A 17,392-nucleotide genomic window follows, 5' to 3' on the forward strand; every position below is an offset into this window, starting at 1 on the left:
TAATAATAATTAATTATTTCATAGTTATCAAAACAGAACATTTCTTGATGAGAGTTAACCTTGGTCAGATTTTTGTTTAATTACTTTCTCTTTTCAACACATGTTTTGGACTCATGGTGACTCTCCTATCATTATCTCAGGGTTAATGAGGTACTTAAGACTCACCACACTCTAGTGTGTCCAACTGAAGGCCCGGGGGCCAAATGTGGCCCGCCACATTATTTAATGTGGCCCACGGGAGCATAGAAGGTCAGAGTTTCTAAAAATAAATAGGCCAAAAGTGTGCTTTGATCAAAACTACATTTCCCACAATGCAGCAATCAAGCCCATTTCAACTGTGTCCTAACTTGTGTCTGATGTTATTTTTATTTATTGATTGATAGTTTGATCCTTGATTGATGGAGTTCTGTGGGTTTAATAACCTGACAAATGAAAAGGATTTATGTTAGAACAGAGAAACAAACAAACATGTTTTTTTCTGTCTAACTGTAATGTTTGTATCTTGAATAAGTAATAAATTCAGAGTTATTTAACATTAAGGAGTAGTTACATTTATTTTAAATTACATTTAGTTACATTTATTAGTTACATCTGGCCCTTTGACAACAGCCGTTATGCTGATTGTGGCCCTCAGTGAAAATGAATTTGACACCCCTGGTCTAGTGTTATATAATGCAGCGGGGGCCCTCACTGGCAGTGTGGGGAGGACAGGATGAGGTCTGAGCCAATGCAGCAGATATATACACTATACTGCTCCAATGCTTTTAATGGAATTACAAAACAGAGGAGTGCTGTGTACAATAAACAGCCCCGAAAACCAGGACAGACTGGAGCGGGAAAACAGCCTCTAAGAATAGAGTGCTGTTTATTTCACTCACTGGGAATATCAGATGGTATGAACTTAAGAGGAGGTGTCATAGAGAACATTATTAGTCAAACGAACATTAATAAATCCATTGTTTGTAAAAAAAAAAATAAAGCAACAAACATTGATGTTGTATTTAACGTTGTTGAGCCGCATTTTGTAAAAACGATGCATTTTGTAATAAATGGTCCAAAATGTAATAACTTTTTCATTCCACTTTGTAATAAAGTACCACTTTTATCTATCTTCTGCGCATGCGCGAGCAGGCTGCAGTTTCCTCTGCTCAGAGCGAGTTTGTTTGCATAATTTTGCGTTTTTTTCTATGTTTCTGCGTGTATTTTTCTAACGTTAAATTATATAATGTATAGTGATATGCTAGTGTACTCCAGGGAGGAGTTGATGTCTCTGAGGGTCAAAGGAGACCCAGCAACACGCGATCTCATCCCCGCTGAGCTCCGACGGAGATATCGCGGATGCCGAGCGGGTCGAGTTGAAAGGACTAGACTAACGGCTAGAGCCGCTAACCGGAGGAGAGTCAAGCCCTCCGTCCCCTCCGTCATCACGGGGAACGTGAACTCTCTACCCAACAAGTTGGACGAACTGACGGCGCTGTGCAGGACTGATCATCGCTACCGGGAGACCAGCTTGTTGGTGTTCTCAGAGACGTGGCTAACTGGCGACGTGCCGGACGCTAACGTCCGACTAACCGGCTTCTCCTCCGTACGAGCGGACCGGGACACGAACACCGCCGGTAAGAAGAAAGGAGGTGGATTAATCATCTACACCAACGATAGATGGTGCCATCCGGGACATGTGACGGTGAAATCAACACTGTGTAACCGCGACCTGGAGCTAGCAGCTGTTAGCATCAGACCCTACTACCTGGCGCGTGAATTCTCACACGTCATCGTCCTCGCCATCTACATCCCTCCACGGGCGGACCCTGAGGCGGCACGAGAGACCATCTGTGGGACCACCTCTGCTCTTCGGACCCGGCACCCGGAGGCGCTCGTCATCATCACCGGTGACTTTAACCACGTCACCTTGGACTCATCTCTGCCCACAATGGTCCAGTGTGTAGACTGTCCCACACGGAAGAACAGAACCATCGATCTGTTCTACACTAATGCTAAGGAGGCATACACCGCCACCCCCCTCCCTCCACTAGGTAAATCAGACCATAACCTAGTGTACCTACAGCCTACCTACATCCCGCTGGTGAAACGGCTGCCAGCTACAACACGACAGGTCAGGAGGTGGTCCCCGGAAGCAGAGGAGATGCTGAGGAACTGCTTCCAGACCACCGACTGGGATGTTATTGTGGGCTCACATGGGGAAGACATTGAGGGGGCAGCTCAGTGTTTTACAGACTACATAAACTTCTGTGTGGACACCGTGGCCCCTGTCAGGACAATCAGGTGTTACCCCAACAACAAACCATGGGTAACCAAGGAAGTCAAGGCTGTCCTGAACAGGAAGAAGCAGGCGTTCAGGAGCAAGAACGAGGAGGAGATGAGGAAGGCCCAGAAGGAAGTGAGACTCTGCCTGAGGGAGGCCAAGGAGGCGTACGGGAGGAAGCTGGAGAAGCAGCTGGGGCGCAACCAAGTGCGGGAGGTCTGGAATGGGATGAGAACCATCACCGGACACGGGAAAGGGCGCAGCACTGTGGAGGGGAATATTGAACGAGCGGATGAACTTAACAGCTTTTTCAATCGGTTCAGCTCCCCCACCACTCCCGGCTCCTCGTCCCAGGCCTCTCCTGGCCTACAGGCCTCTCCTGGCCCTACAGACCGCTCCACTGATGCTCCCTCCTCCTGTGCTTCCTCTCCTTCCACCCCTGCCACTTCTCCCGAGCCCACTCCAAGAACTGCGAAGCTCAACGGCCCCACCTCAACCACTGGACTTCCAACCTCGCCACAACCTCCTGCTCCCACCACGACCGAGACCATCATCACTGCAGACCTGGTGACGACAACGCTGAGGAGGCTCCGTCCCTACAAGGCAGCTGGACCAGATAAGGTCTCCCCAAGACTCCTCCGAGCCTGTGCTTCGGAACAGGGGGACCCCCTGCAACAATTGTTCAACCTCAGTCTGCGGCTGGGGGGGGTCCCGTCACTGTGGAAGACCTCCTGCATTGTCCCTGTACCCAAGAAAGGACGCCCTACTGAGCTCAACGACCACCGACCAGTCGCTCTTACCTCCCACGTAATGAAGACCCTAGAGCGACTGGTCCTGGAGCTCATGCGTCCACAGGTGCAGGGTGCTATGGACCCTCTCCAGTTTGCCTATCAGGCCAAGGTTGGGGTTGACGATGCTGTCATGTACCTCCTCCAGCGCACACTCTCCTACCTGGACGCCGGGGGCTGTGCCGTCAGAGTGCTTTTCGAGTGCCTTCAACACCATCCAGCCCCGGCTCCTGCAGGATAAACTGACCTCCATGGCTGTGGACCCCTACCTCGTGAGCTGGATTACGGACTACCTAACGGACAGACCCCAGTACGTCCGTATGGGGGACTGTTTGTCTTCTATGGTGACCAGCAGCACGGGGGCGCCACAGGGGACCGTTCTGTCCCCCATTCTCTTCACCCTCTACACATCAGACTTCAAGCACAACTCGGATACATGCCACATACAGAAGTACTCCGATGACACCGCGATAGTGGCATGTATCCGGGAGGGTGATGAGGGGGGGTACAGGGCATTGGTGGCTGACTTCGTGGAATGGTGCCAACAGAACCAGCTCCAGCTCAACGTCTCCAAGACAAAGGAGATGGTTCTGGATTTCCGGCGGGCACCTCCCTCTCCACAGCCGGTGATCATCAAAGGCAGTGAGGTGGAGGTGGTAGAAAACTATAAGTACCTGGGACTGCAGCTAGACAGCAGACTGGACTGGTCACTCAACTCCAACTGTGTGTACAAGAAGGGGCAGAGCAGGATGTACTTCCTGAGGAGGCTGGCCTCCTTCAACATCTGTCCTAAGCTCCTTTTCATGTTCTATCAGTCCGTAGTCTCCAGTGTGCTGTCATACGCCATTGTGTGTTGGGGTGGGGGGGCCAGGAAAAGAGATATGGACCGTCTGAACAGACTCATCCGCAGAGCGGGCTCAGTGGTCGGGCTGAGCCTGGACTCTGTGGAGACGCTTCTGGAGAGCAGGACCATGTCTAAAATTAAGGCCATCATGAACAACACCAGGCACCCCCTACACACCACCTTCTCCCAGCAGAGAAGCACCTTCAGCGGCAGACTGCTGTCACACAGCGCCTCCACAGAGAGGCTGAGGTCCTCCTTCGTGCCCCGTGCCATCAGGGGGTACAACGACTCTCTCAGGAGGAGCGGGGGGGAGGTGGCGAGGTCAGCACGGGGTTGAATATGGATTTAATTTAATTTAATTTAAATTTAATTTTATACTGTTGTATATATATATATATAATTTATTTATTTTTTATACTGTTTTATATTTTAATTCAATTTTATACTGTTTAGATTTTATTTTATACTGTTTATATTTTAATACTGTAATATTTTTAAATTTTATACTGTTTATATTTTAGTTATAGTTTAGTATATAAGTCCTGTTAGTGCTGCATGTGCCTGTCTGTTAGTGTAATGTATGTCTTGTGGTATGTCCTGTGATGTCAGTGTTTCCTTTTCTCCTGGTGTTTATCCAGTATTATTTGTTAAGTAATGCCTGAGCAGTGGATATATGCAATTTCCTCCGGGATTAATAAAGTATCTATCTATCTATCTATCTATCTATCTATCTATCTATCTATCTATCTATCTATCTATCTATCTATCTATCTATCTATCTATCTATCTATCTATCTATCTATCTATCTATCTATCTATCTATCTATCTATCTATCTATTTTTGTAATAAACTGCCCCAACGCGTTTTGTAATACATTTTGCTGCATTATGTAATAACTTATGACATTTTCGACGTTTATTACATAATGCACCGTTATTACAAAATGCGTCTCAACAACGTCCTTAACTTGATGATAATCAGCTGATTTCCATGAATATCTGTAGAGTGAAGAATAACTAATATCACAACGATTCAAACAAGCTGTTTAGCCCAGGGTATCTGTTACGTGACAAAACTGAATATAGTCAAGAAGGACAGAATTCCTGGAGTCCTGGGGTGTGTGGTCACACATGGGGGGTCACACAGCTGATCAAGCAGGCATATGAGGGGTGACCTGGCAGTCTGTGGCAAGACATAGGCAATGCATTTGGGTCAATCCCCCCAACAGCTTGTGGAAACCTCCCTGGATTGACAATACGTACCCTACGAGATCAATGTCCTCATCGTGAACGACTGGTGGAACTTCAGATTGAGAGTGACGTCAGGCAGCAGAACATCTCTGGAGAAAATCGCCCTTGCCATCATATGTTGATGAAGACAGCTGAGAAGGAGTGTAGAGACCCCAGGTCTAAGTCTGGGCTTCCACATTCGTGTCTTGAATGGATGCAGGTGGATCTTTCTGGGATGAGTTTTAAACTAACAAAATCCAGGTCCATGGTCCCGAATCTAAGAAAGCAGTCACGAGTCTAGGCAAGGTTTACGACACAGCCAGAGACACGTCAGTTGGATCCACCATTATGTAGCTTGACGCCTGGTTTTCCACAGTAGATACTGTAAGTCTAGAATATCGGACAGAATCAAGGCATGGTTATATCAACACAGCTTCCTGCCCTGTATCCTCTGGCAGCTGTCAACGTACAAGATAGTCCCGTCCACTGTGAGAGTCTGGAGAGAATCTGCCACACAGTCTCACTAGTTCTCCACTGGACCAAGGGAACCACAGACTCCAGCTTCCTTTCAGATGCCTGGAGGAGGAATTCAGGGTTTCCTGAACAACAGAGGAACCGACCTACGGAGACTCTAGTGATTGCATTTAAGAACATCGAGGAGACTGGCAGGCAGGACAGTGCTCAATAGGGGTTGGAGCTAGCAGAGCCCAGGCTAAGATAAAATGCAATGTTGGCCACGTTGGCCATTGGGTGAACAGGACTGGGAGCCATTCTGCTCACCCAAGTCAACATAAATTGATTTATGTTGTGTTTCAATATTTTAACTCTAACTCGTCCTGCAGTTATGTCCAGTATTGACCTGATTTGTAACTCTGGGATTTTGATGGCGAGTTAATTGGGTCTTGAACACGATTAACAAACATCAGCATAATCCTGAAAATGCTGGAGACATGCAGGCTTTTATGGAACCCACGTCCATCCTAACAACTTCAACATTGTCCCTGTTGACACTGATTATTGATGTAGGAAAAATCATCTCTGGACTCCTCGGACACGTCCCAATTCCCTCTTGGTCCTACCACGTTATTTTTCATGCTCCTGCTGGGATAGACTCCAGAAATTCCCATGACCTGCAGAAACAGATAAAGCGCTTAAGAAAATGAAAGAATGAATGAATGAATTGATTCATTTTCCTTCTTATTTTTAAAGGTTCCTGGTGTCAAGTGAATGACACTATTACCTCACAGCAGAAAAGTTCAGTTTGTTCACTCTCGTTTGAGTTACGCAATAAATAAATATATTTTTTCTTGCAGTTTGCATCATGTTCACCTCTTCTTTTGTTCTCTACTGTTTAGGAATGTTATCAGATTTGTCACAAGATGATAATGGTAGCACCAGCAACATTCTGATCTGAGTAAACTTGCTGACCAATGTTAGCCTTTGGGTAGATAAAGTTTTGAGGAATCACCCTAATCCTGTGAACGCGCCCCTGGTGGTCCATGGGCTCAACTGGAAACAGACATCTTGAAGACATCTGAGGAGGTTCTCGGCTCAACGACAGTCTGATACAGCAACTCCTGGCAAAGAAGAGAGCGACCTGCCGTCATCAGCCATGTTTCTTCTCGGAATTTCTTCTCGAAACTTATTTTGCCGCGATCCATTTTGAACGTAAGGAGCTGTAGGATTAGCAATAGCACACAGTCTGCAGGTCATCATTTTCTTTACAAGATCATGTAGGATCATGCTCTTCATCATGCCGGCACAATTCTGTTCATGCCATCTTTGTGTCTTGAATCTTTGTTATGGCAGTACAGTTTACTCTCCCTTCGCTTTTATTTATGGTTGTGGTTATTTATACTGACTTATTGTCTTATCTGTTAATCGTTAAAACTACCTTCGATGGAGAATGATAACGTGTTTAGTTTTATTATTATTATTATAGAGAATGATACCATCTAGTGGTGAAAAAGATGAGTATTTTCACCAAATGGAGGTGTGAATGTTTTTCTTTGTGTGTGAATGTGGCTTTTGTTTGTTTCATTTCATTCTTCACCCATTAATAAAAACATTATGGATGGATGTGATGCCATAAATTCTGGTTTTGTTTACTCCGGTAAAATTTTTTCCAACCTTTCAGATGTTGACTGAAAGGTTGACTGAAAGGGTGCCGACAATAGATAAACCGGTGGAGAAACAGTTTACCCTCAAGTCCAGCTTCAGAACAGTCAACAGGTATGATTTCAAAGACATGTAAGATTGATGGAATAGTTATTTTGATCTAAAAATGAATAATAAAAAAGATTTTAGACTTTGCAAGCCCAAACATGTCACAATGATCTCTAGGGAACGTCCAAACCCTCTGGCAGCATGGTTTTTCAACTTGCATCTCTGACAGAACTCCCAGAACTCCCAGATCCTTGAAGGAACCTTATCCAGCCTTGTTGATTCGTGGGACGTGGGCAGCGACCAGCAGGGCAGGTGTAACACATCCCGAGTTATCATGGAGGCAAAATCTTTGGGATTAGATGATGCATTTGATGAAAGCTGTTCTTTTGGTGCTTTGATGTGTTTGTCGCAAACACATGAATTCTGTGCAGCCTCTCTTATTATTTGCATTCTATAATATCTGTGGGTATATCAGAAATAAATCAGCACATAATAGATTCTTATTTCATTTATATGTTCTATTCAAAATATTCTTCACTGTACTGGAATAACTGCCCAAAGCATGTTTAGTTTTTGTTTTTTAAAAGGGTCATAAAACAGAGAACTAACAGACGGAGCGACAAGCAGAATTATTATAGGGAGAAAGATTTGCTTATGTATTTATTTATTGGCTATATCCATTAAACAGGTTCAGGCCTCAATGAAGACACATTTTTGGCCATTTTTGTAACCTGAGGAATTCTTATTTATCATCGCTGCGTTGGATATGATAAACCCCTTAATCAATAATATAATTTAAGCATAAACCCAAATTTTACAGTGAAACACAAAACTAACTGATTTTAATACTTTTTCTTAAGTTTCAGACACCTTCTATTCTCTCCACCTGGGTTGGTTTGTTCCGCATTCATGACTTGTTTTCTGTGTCATGATATATTTGTTTGTCCCTTCTTGCACATCAACACCAACAAAAAAAATACCAAACAATGTTGAATTAAGATGGAAATAATTTATCTTAATCTTAACCGATATCTCGTGTGTCCTGTTATATAAAACATAAATATTGGAGGTCTTCACCCCCAGACAGGAGGAGGAGCTCTTCCTTTTGTTCATCCACTCTTCCCAGTTAATAATGGTTTGTGATTCATACGAATCACCAGACTTCAATATGAAATGTAATTTCCTGTAGAGTTTCCTGTTATTATATCATTATAAACCTGAATCATGTGTGAGGCAGGTATCGGACAGAGTAGGTGTGTGTGTGTGTGTGTGTGTGTGTGTGTGTGTGTGTAGTAAGTTACATTTTTTGCTATCAGCAAAGATCTGATAATCTCCACCAAAACCCAAGCTTCAAATTTCATCTGGGATTTAGGATTACAATTAAAATTTAAAAAAGAACCGTTATTAAGACCAAAAACCATTATTGTTATTTTAAGACTGACAAAATGTAGATGGCAGTTATTTAAAAACCCATTCTTTCAGGCCATGCTTTTAAAAAGTATACTGCAATGGAATTTAGTGCAGTACTGCAATAATTTCATAGGGGGACCATAATACAGAGCTGACATCTGGAAGCAGGATTGACTCCCATGAAATACTATTTATCTAAGTGTTCTATAATCCTGTAACAATAGAGATTCAATAAAAGCTTTCTGATATGTCGATATCAGTTATTGTTTGGGCTGTTGTTTCCTTGTTTTTTATTTCCCCAAAAAAGGAAAATAAAGGTTACAGAGCGGGACTTGAACCCGGGTCCTTCGTGTTGTGAGGCGACAGCGCTAACCACTACGCACTGGTTCATATATTCTATATATATATTATACACATATTCTGCATATATTTCCGCAAACTGGACTCATACTTCTATGTATTATTATTATTATTATTATTATTATTATTATTATTATTATTATTATTATTATTATTATTATTATTATTATTATTATTATTATTATTTTATTTCACCGTACTTTTTATTTTATGCTTTTATTCAAGAGTCACTTGTGAAAAAACTTGATTTTGACCATGAAGCCTCATCTTTTCTTAACAGACAGGTCCACATAACACGTCCTCTATGTCGACCTTCCAATGTCACGGGACATGATGGTGATGAAGCACTAATAATTTCACATTAGAGGATGGAGAAAGGATGCACTGGAGAGGCCATGGTGTTGTACAGAATGATGAAGAAAGAGAAAGGATTGTTAGAAGTTTGGAGGAAGCAACATGTCCTTCCTTCCAACATGAGCTTCGCAGAACTGCGAAGCTCAACGGCCCCACCTCAACCACTGGACTTCCAACCTCGCCACAACCTCCTGCTCCCACCACGACCGAGACCATCATCACTGCAGACCTGGTGACGACAACGCTGAGGAGGCTCCGTCCCTACAAGGCGGCTGGACCAGATAAGGTCTCCCCAAGACTCCTCCGAGCCTGTGCTTCGGAACTAGGGGACCCCCTGCAACAATTGTTCAACCTCAGTCTGCGGCTGGGGAGGGTCCCGTCACTGTGGAAGACCTCCTGCATTGTCCCTGTACCCAAGAAAGGATGCCCTACTGAGCTCAACGACCACCGACCGGTCGCTCTTACCTCCCACGTAATGAAGACCCTAGAGCGACTGGTCCTGGAGCTCATGCGTCCACAGGTGCAGGGTGCTATGGACCCTCTCCAGTTTGCCTATCAGGCCAAGGTTGGGGTTGACGATGCTGTCATGTACCTCCTCCACCGTGTGCTCTCCTACCTGGACGCCGGGGGCTGTGCCGTCAGAGTGCTCTTCTTCGACTTTTCGAGTGCCTTCAACACCATCCAGCCCCAGCTCCTGCAGGATAAACTGACCTCCATGGCTGTGGACCCCTACCTCGTGAGCTGGATTACGGACTACCTAACGGACAGACCCCAGTACGTCCGTATGGGGGACTGTTTGTCTTCTATGGTGACCAGCAGCACGGGGGCGCCACAGGGGACCGTTCTATCCCCCATTCTCTTCACCCTCTACACATCAGACTTCAAGCACAACTCGGATACATGCCACATACAGAAGTACTCCGATGACACCGCGATAGTGGCATGTATCCGGGAGGGTGATGAGGGGGGGTACAGGGCATTGGTGGCTGACTTCGTGGAGTGGTGCCAACAGAACCAGCTCCAGCTCAACGTCTCCAAGACAAAGGAGATGGTTCTGGATTTCCGGCGGGCACCTCCCTCTCCACAGCCGGTGATCATCAATGGCAGTGAGGTGGAGGTGGTAGAAAACTATAAGTACCTGGGACTGCAGCTAGACAGCAGACTGGACTGGTCACTCAACTCCAACTGTGTGTACAAGAAGGGGCAGAGCAGGATGTACTTCCTGAGGAGGCTGGCCTCCTTCAACGTCTGTCCTAAGCTCCTTTTCATGTTCTATCAGTCCGAAGTCTCCAGTGTGCTGTCATACGCCATTGTGTGTTGGGGTGGGGGGGCCAGGAAAAGAGACATGGACCGTCTGAACAGACTCATCCGCAGAGCGGGCTCAGTGGTCGGGCTGAGCCTGGACTCTGTGGAGACGCTTCTGGAGAGCAGGACCATGTCTAAAATTAAGGCCATCATGAAAAACACCAGGCACCCCCTACACACCACCTTCTCCCAGCAGAGAAGCACCTTCAGCGGCAGACTGCTGTCACACAGCGCCTCCACAGAGAGGCTGAGGTCCTCCTTCGTGCCCCGTGCCATCAGGGGGTACAATGACTCTCTCAGGAGGAGCGGGGGGGAGGTGGCGAGGTCAGCACGGGGTTGAAAATGGATTTAATTTAATTTAAATTAATTTTATACTGTTGTATATATATATATATATATATATATATATATATAAAATTTATTTATTTATTTTTTATACTGTTTTTATATTTTAATTCAATTTTATACTGTTTAGATTTTATTTTATACTGTTTATATTTTAATACTGTAATATTTTTACATTTTATACTGTTTATATTTTTAGTTATAGTTTAGTATATAAGCCCTGTTAGTGCTGCATGTGTCTGTCTGTTAGTGTAATGTATGTCTTGTGGTATGTCCTGTGATGTCAGTGTTTCCTTTTCTCCTGGTGTTTATCCAGTATTATTTGTTAAGTAATGCCTGAGCAGTGGATATATGCAATTTCCTCCGGGATTAATAAAGTATCTATCTATCTATCTATCTATCTATCTATCTATCTATCTATCTATCTATCTATCTATCTATCTATCTATCTATCTATCTATCTATCTATCTATCTATCTATCTATCTATCTATCTATCTATCTATCTATCTATGTCCAACCTGTCTCCTCAGCATGATTTGTCCCTGTGGTGTACAGTATTCCATTTTGTTAATAAAGTGCAACGTTTTTAAATTGAATAAAGTGAATTGTTGTTTGAATTGTTTTTGAATTAGAATCAACACATACATGTTTTATCCTATGACTGAGACAAGCATGGATTACATTAACAGCACTGGATCGGCCTGATGGCTCTATCATGTCAGGATTTTGGCTCGAGTTGTTTAACGGGATCGGACTCGGAGAAAAGATGCCGCAGGAAGAAATAAGAATCTTAAAAAGATAAATCAGAATTTGACTTGAGATGATTCAGTTTCTTTAAATGTTACTGATTCAGATGCTGATCACATTGAACTAATGAAAGCATGTATTACTTACAAAAGTGAAATAATACTTTATAATCTTTATGCTCTTCCCGGCTTTTTGTCATTGCAGCTGAGCCTTCGCTTCTAAATCATGAACCAACAGTTCTGCCCCCTGAGCCGGGGGTCAGACATTTGTTTGAGTGATTTTCTTGTTCCCGCCGCTGATCGTCATTTGCTTGTTGATGTAATGATTGAGGTCACCCCCTTTCAGAAGAAAGATGGGCCGCGTGTCACAGCTGGGGGGGGTGTTAAAGCTGATAATTACGCTATGCTACACACTGGGTTCAACTGAATGAATTAAATGAAGCACTTATGGGCTGCATGATGGGAGGGAAAAATATAATTCATGTCTCGTTCTCGCTGCTGGAGTCGATGTGCAATTTATGTCGATCCTGTTTGATAGAGAGGCCCGTGATTGGACAGAGACACTGGCGTGTGTGTTGCTGCACTCGTCTTCCTCAGAATGAAGAGCTGACATGTCATTCTGAAGAACACTATTGAATGGGGGAATGTCACACCTGTAGTCGTGTGACAATGAATGCTTTATCATCTGCTCTTGATATTTTCTGAAATATCAAGAGCAGAGTCACTGCTAGACAAAGGTGTCTGGTGTGCTGCACTGATTTACAAATGTAGTTGATAGCTCTGGGGGGGCGGAGGGGCGCATTCAGGCTTGTGTATTCTGTCTGCAGCGACGTGCTGTGAGATTCACGGCGGTGAGACACCGACGTTAAAGTCAGTTCTAGGAGTAAAACAGCCTCACGTTTGACAGTAAATTATCAGCCTGACATTAAAACTAGTTAAAAAATTGTTTAGGACACACAGCAGCAAATAGCTGCACCTCACCTCCGACTGGACTACCGATCGATCGAAACAATATTTAATTAATAAACGAAGACGAACGTCGCTTCTTCAAAGTTCAGATCAGGAAATAATCCGCTCTGTTGGCACTGACTGCACTCGTAATGAATTTAACCAGTTTTTAATGTCAGGTTTTTTAATATGCGTGTTGATTTCTTTCTAAGATGGCAAAGGGATCAAGTTTCCTTGATGAGGCTCAGAATGGATTATTGACGTAACAATAGGGGCGTTCACAGCTGACTAAAGGTACTCACAGTCATGAATTCTCCATCTAGTGGACAGATAGCGCAACAACAGCCACTAGTTTTTTAATCTATTTTAATCTATTTTAATATTTTTTATTACATGCACCTTATAATCCAGTGCGCCTTATAGTGCAGAAAATACTGTAATTTTATGGAGAAAAAAAACAATCCTCCTGAATGCTGACTAAGACGAGATGCAGGAGCCACACGTCATTTTCTGTCTGTTTTTCTGTATTTCCTAGTTGTTTAGTCTGGTTGCCATGGTGATGAGGGGAGTTTGGGTCAAACTAAAGTCATCTCTAAAGTCAAATGCTTTGCCTCAGTTTTATCAGTGTCTTTTTAAGTCTTTTTTTTTAAAATGAATTTTGTATGATAAATTTTGTATGCTTCTTCTTCATCTTTTTTTGTGTTTGTTCTGTCTGGGAGTCGTCCTTTGGGAAGAGTGTTGAGAAAAGTCAAAGTGTGTGTGTGTGTGTGTGTGTGTGTTTAAATCTAAATTCATACAATAAATTCTTTTATCTATCTATCTATCTATCTATCTATCTATCTATCTATCTATCTATCTATCTATCTCAAAATGAAATATGAAAATGTGTTGTGTCCATCTTTCCAGGTAAAAAAAGGACATTTCATTTACAGTATTTTCCACACTATAAGGCTTACCTAAAAGCCTTTAATTTTCTAGATTTCTTGTAATCCAGTCCACCTTATATATGAAAAAAATGGACCATTAATTGAAGATGAGTTCTCAGATGTGTTTATTAATCCAGTGCGCCTTATAGTGTGGAAAATACTGTAATTTCATTTAATTTGACAGAAACACACTAACAAGTTGCTCATCTTAACATTTTAGCTTATATTGACTTAATTTACTGTCTTTTTTAATTTACAATAAATGTATTGATGGATTAATAAAGTTCTTCTTATTTTATATCATTCCAGGTCTCTGAATGGTATTATATAACTGAAATAGTCTCGCCTTGTTCAGGTAGGTACTTGTAGGTATTACATGTGTTAAAAATACAAACATGACTCATTTTTTTGAGAGGCTGACGTTGAGTCAGAGAAACATTCTTTACCTTTAACCGCTGCTAAAACGAGAAATTGTCTGGCCCACCTGTGACAATACTTCATTAAAATGATCACCAATTCAGTCTAAATGTCAAAGTGTGTAATTTTAAATGTTGCACCGCTGATCCCCCCCCCACCTCTTTGTTCCCTCATCCTCCATTCATCAGCAGCTCCAGTTATTAATTGGAGAATCTTGTGCCACTCCCTCCTGACATTTGGGTCGGCTCACTGAAAAGACAAATCCTTATCCAATCAGGTTCCTCCTCAACCCTCTGGCTCTGGAATGATTTGACTTTTATTGGAGAAAATGAAGAGTTTCTAAACATCCTTTAACATAGTTCTGGGCAAACTGACCTGGCTGCTACAAACAAGGAAAACCTATAAAATGAAAGTGTTTGGTGCTATTATTTAGACACAAATAAATCCTTGAATGACTTTTAAGTGTCATCTCACACTGAAAATATCATTCAACAAATAAATGCATTCACACTGCAACAGATAATAGAAGATAGTCACCATCAATTATAAGTTTTAAAATGCACTTGGTTTGCTCAGAAGCTGGATGTGGGAGAGGTCGGTCTCTGCTCCACGCTGACGCAGCGCTGAGCAGCAGATGCAGCTCGTAATGATAGACAGTGATAGACGTCTGGTTGGTTAAAAACATCCCCAGGCGTCCGTTTCTGACTTCAATTATCCCCTCCTGGAGGAGTGAGATTCAACTGTGAGACTGAAGCAGAGCTTTTTAACAACATATCACAATTAAAAGACGCTGGAGAAGCTTCGTTTTCACAAGTCCTAGCACGTAATCCAACACTGTCACCGAAGTTATAGAAGCAAGAAACTTTTAAATGACACAAAATATATTTCTGAAACAGTTTAGTTTTCTTTAACAAATTAAAATTTAGTGAACTCTGTCAAGTTGGTGACGAGTTCCTGATCCTCCTGGGCGGCAGGGTCTCAATTCTTAATAAAAACACCAAAATAGGATTGCCTATTAAAACATGGCTGAAACGGCCTTGAGTGATGCTTCAGCCTTCAGCTTCAGCCTTCAGCCTTTAGCCTTGAACGCTCCATTGTTGTGTATTAATTTTAGAACCTAACCAAGAGGAAACAAGCTGAAACTGACTCGTATTTCGCTGTTGTTGTTGCTAATGCTACTCCATCTCTTTCTTTCACCATCTCCATCCTGTTAACCGACAGAGGTAACATCAGTGTTAGACAAATACAGTAGTACCTCTACTTACATAATTAATTGGTTCCGGAAGAAATTACATAAGTAGAAAATTTCGTAAGTAGAGACGTGTTTTCAATGCAAATGCCCTAATCCGTTCCAAGCCCCCAAAATTCAGACATAAATGTTTTATAAAGCATAAAAATGCATCAAAACATATAACAAATACATGTTACGATTAGATTATTACACAATAAATGAGAGTTGTGTATAACGTAAAAAAAAAAGAACAGAGTAAAGAATAAAAATGATGGTCATTTACCTTTTAACTGCTGCCCTCATTGTTTTTTGCCCTCTTTGGTTCATGCCCTCTTGCCCCACCATGAACAACAGAGTGAATTCCAGTCCTCCTCCTGAACTTCTCCAACCACCCACGCGACGCCTGAAACTCCTTAAACTTCCTTTTGTTTTAATAACGTGGTGATTGTAGATGCATTACGGCCATATTCTTTGGTGAGATCAACCAAACGCATCCCTTTTTCAGGCTTTTCTATCATCTCTTGATTTGTTTGTACGGACAAAAAAACTCTTTTCTTCATCTTTTCTTTTCCTCTTTTCTCCGTCACTTTCTTGGGGTCCATAGTGAATACTCTAAAAGTTTACATTTTATTTACTATCAGAACACCTCATGGGTCGTGGGCTGAATGACGAGGACACTGCATAGACACCTATCTAGCTCCACACAGAGGTCCCTCTTAGCCAATGGGATGCCAGGATGCTAGGTAATAGCCAATGGTAGAGCAGCTATGAGAATGTTGCGTTCAGGAACCTGTAAGAGCTGCGAGTATCAGCCCATACTGTATTTTTACCTTTCGTAACTCGAAATTTCTTTCGTAACTAGAGGCAATATTTTCCTGTTGAGGCGTTTCGTAAGTAGAAATTTTCGTATGTAGAGACGTTTGTAAGTAGAGGAACCACTGTATATGTGAATTCTCTTTGTCTGTATTGAGATTATAGGGTAGAGATGTTTAAGATTATAAATCCCTTGTGTGATTTGTAATTTTGGACTTTGCCAATAATTTTGACTTGACCTATTGATTCCTCAGAGAACAGGACCTCCTTCAGAAATTGTGTTCACTTTGCCCTTGACAGAACAACCTTGTGCCGCTCATCCCGAGGCTCTGAGGACTGACAAAGGCTTAGTTCAATCATGCGGTCCTCGAATGCATCGGTCCAGTTTACTGAGAGCTGCAGTATGAACACACACACAGTAATCCTGTCTGTTTTACCTCGGTGATGTCTACTGATGTGGGGAATAGGTCCACTCTTATTTTATTTTGCCTGTTTAGTATTGGAGCCTACAGGAATCGATAACTACGTCTACTGTTTTCTGAACACGAATCCCAGAAACACCCGGGTTCCCGTTTCCTTCATTAGCCAGTGTTTTCCTCCTTCTGTGAGTCTAAATTATTCTGTTTCCTTTAGCCATACAAGCTTAGTCCTTAATTTGTGCTTGAGGTTGAACAAATGAGGCAGACACACTTAAGAAGACTCCACAGACGGAGTCCCACAGAAACAGTCTCCATCCTATTTCCCTTTAAATGGCTTGCAGAGACGGACAGCAGGATGTGTGTGAGTCAACTGTTACGACCCAGCTAGAGCATCAGGGAGCAGAGCAGGGCAGGGCCAGCAGCTCAAAGGCAGGGCCACAGAGGGACACACAATCACAAACGGATGAGCTACGGCCGTAACACTCCCCCCCTTAAAAATGGAACCCCACTGGGTTACATATCAAATTACCCATCTAAACTAAAAGCATACTTACTGCAAAAATTGTTCAAATCTCCCAAAATACCAACACCATACTTACTGTCTGGACAGAGCATCAGCCAACACATTCTCAGACCCCTTTTTATGTTGTATGTTCAGGTTGTAGTCCTGAACGACCAGTGCCCACCGCATGAGACGCTGGTTGTGATTATACATGCGGGATAGAAAGGTGAGAGGGTTATGATCTGTAAAAACTGTAACTGGCAAAGGACTGGACCCGAGGTAAACTTCGAAGTGCTGGAGTGCCAACAACAAAGCTAAGGTTT

This window comes from Antennarius striatus, chromosome 3, assembly GCF_040054535.1.
Source record: "Antennarius striatus isolate MH-2024 chromosome 3, ASM4005453v1, whole genome shotgun sequence".
Taxonomy (NCBI): domain Eukaryota; kingdom Metazoa; phylum Chordata; class Actinopteri; order Lophiiformes; family Antennariidae; genus Antennarius; species Antennarius striatus.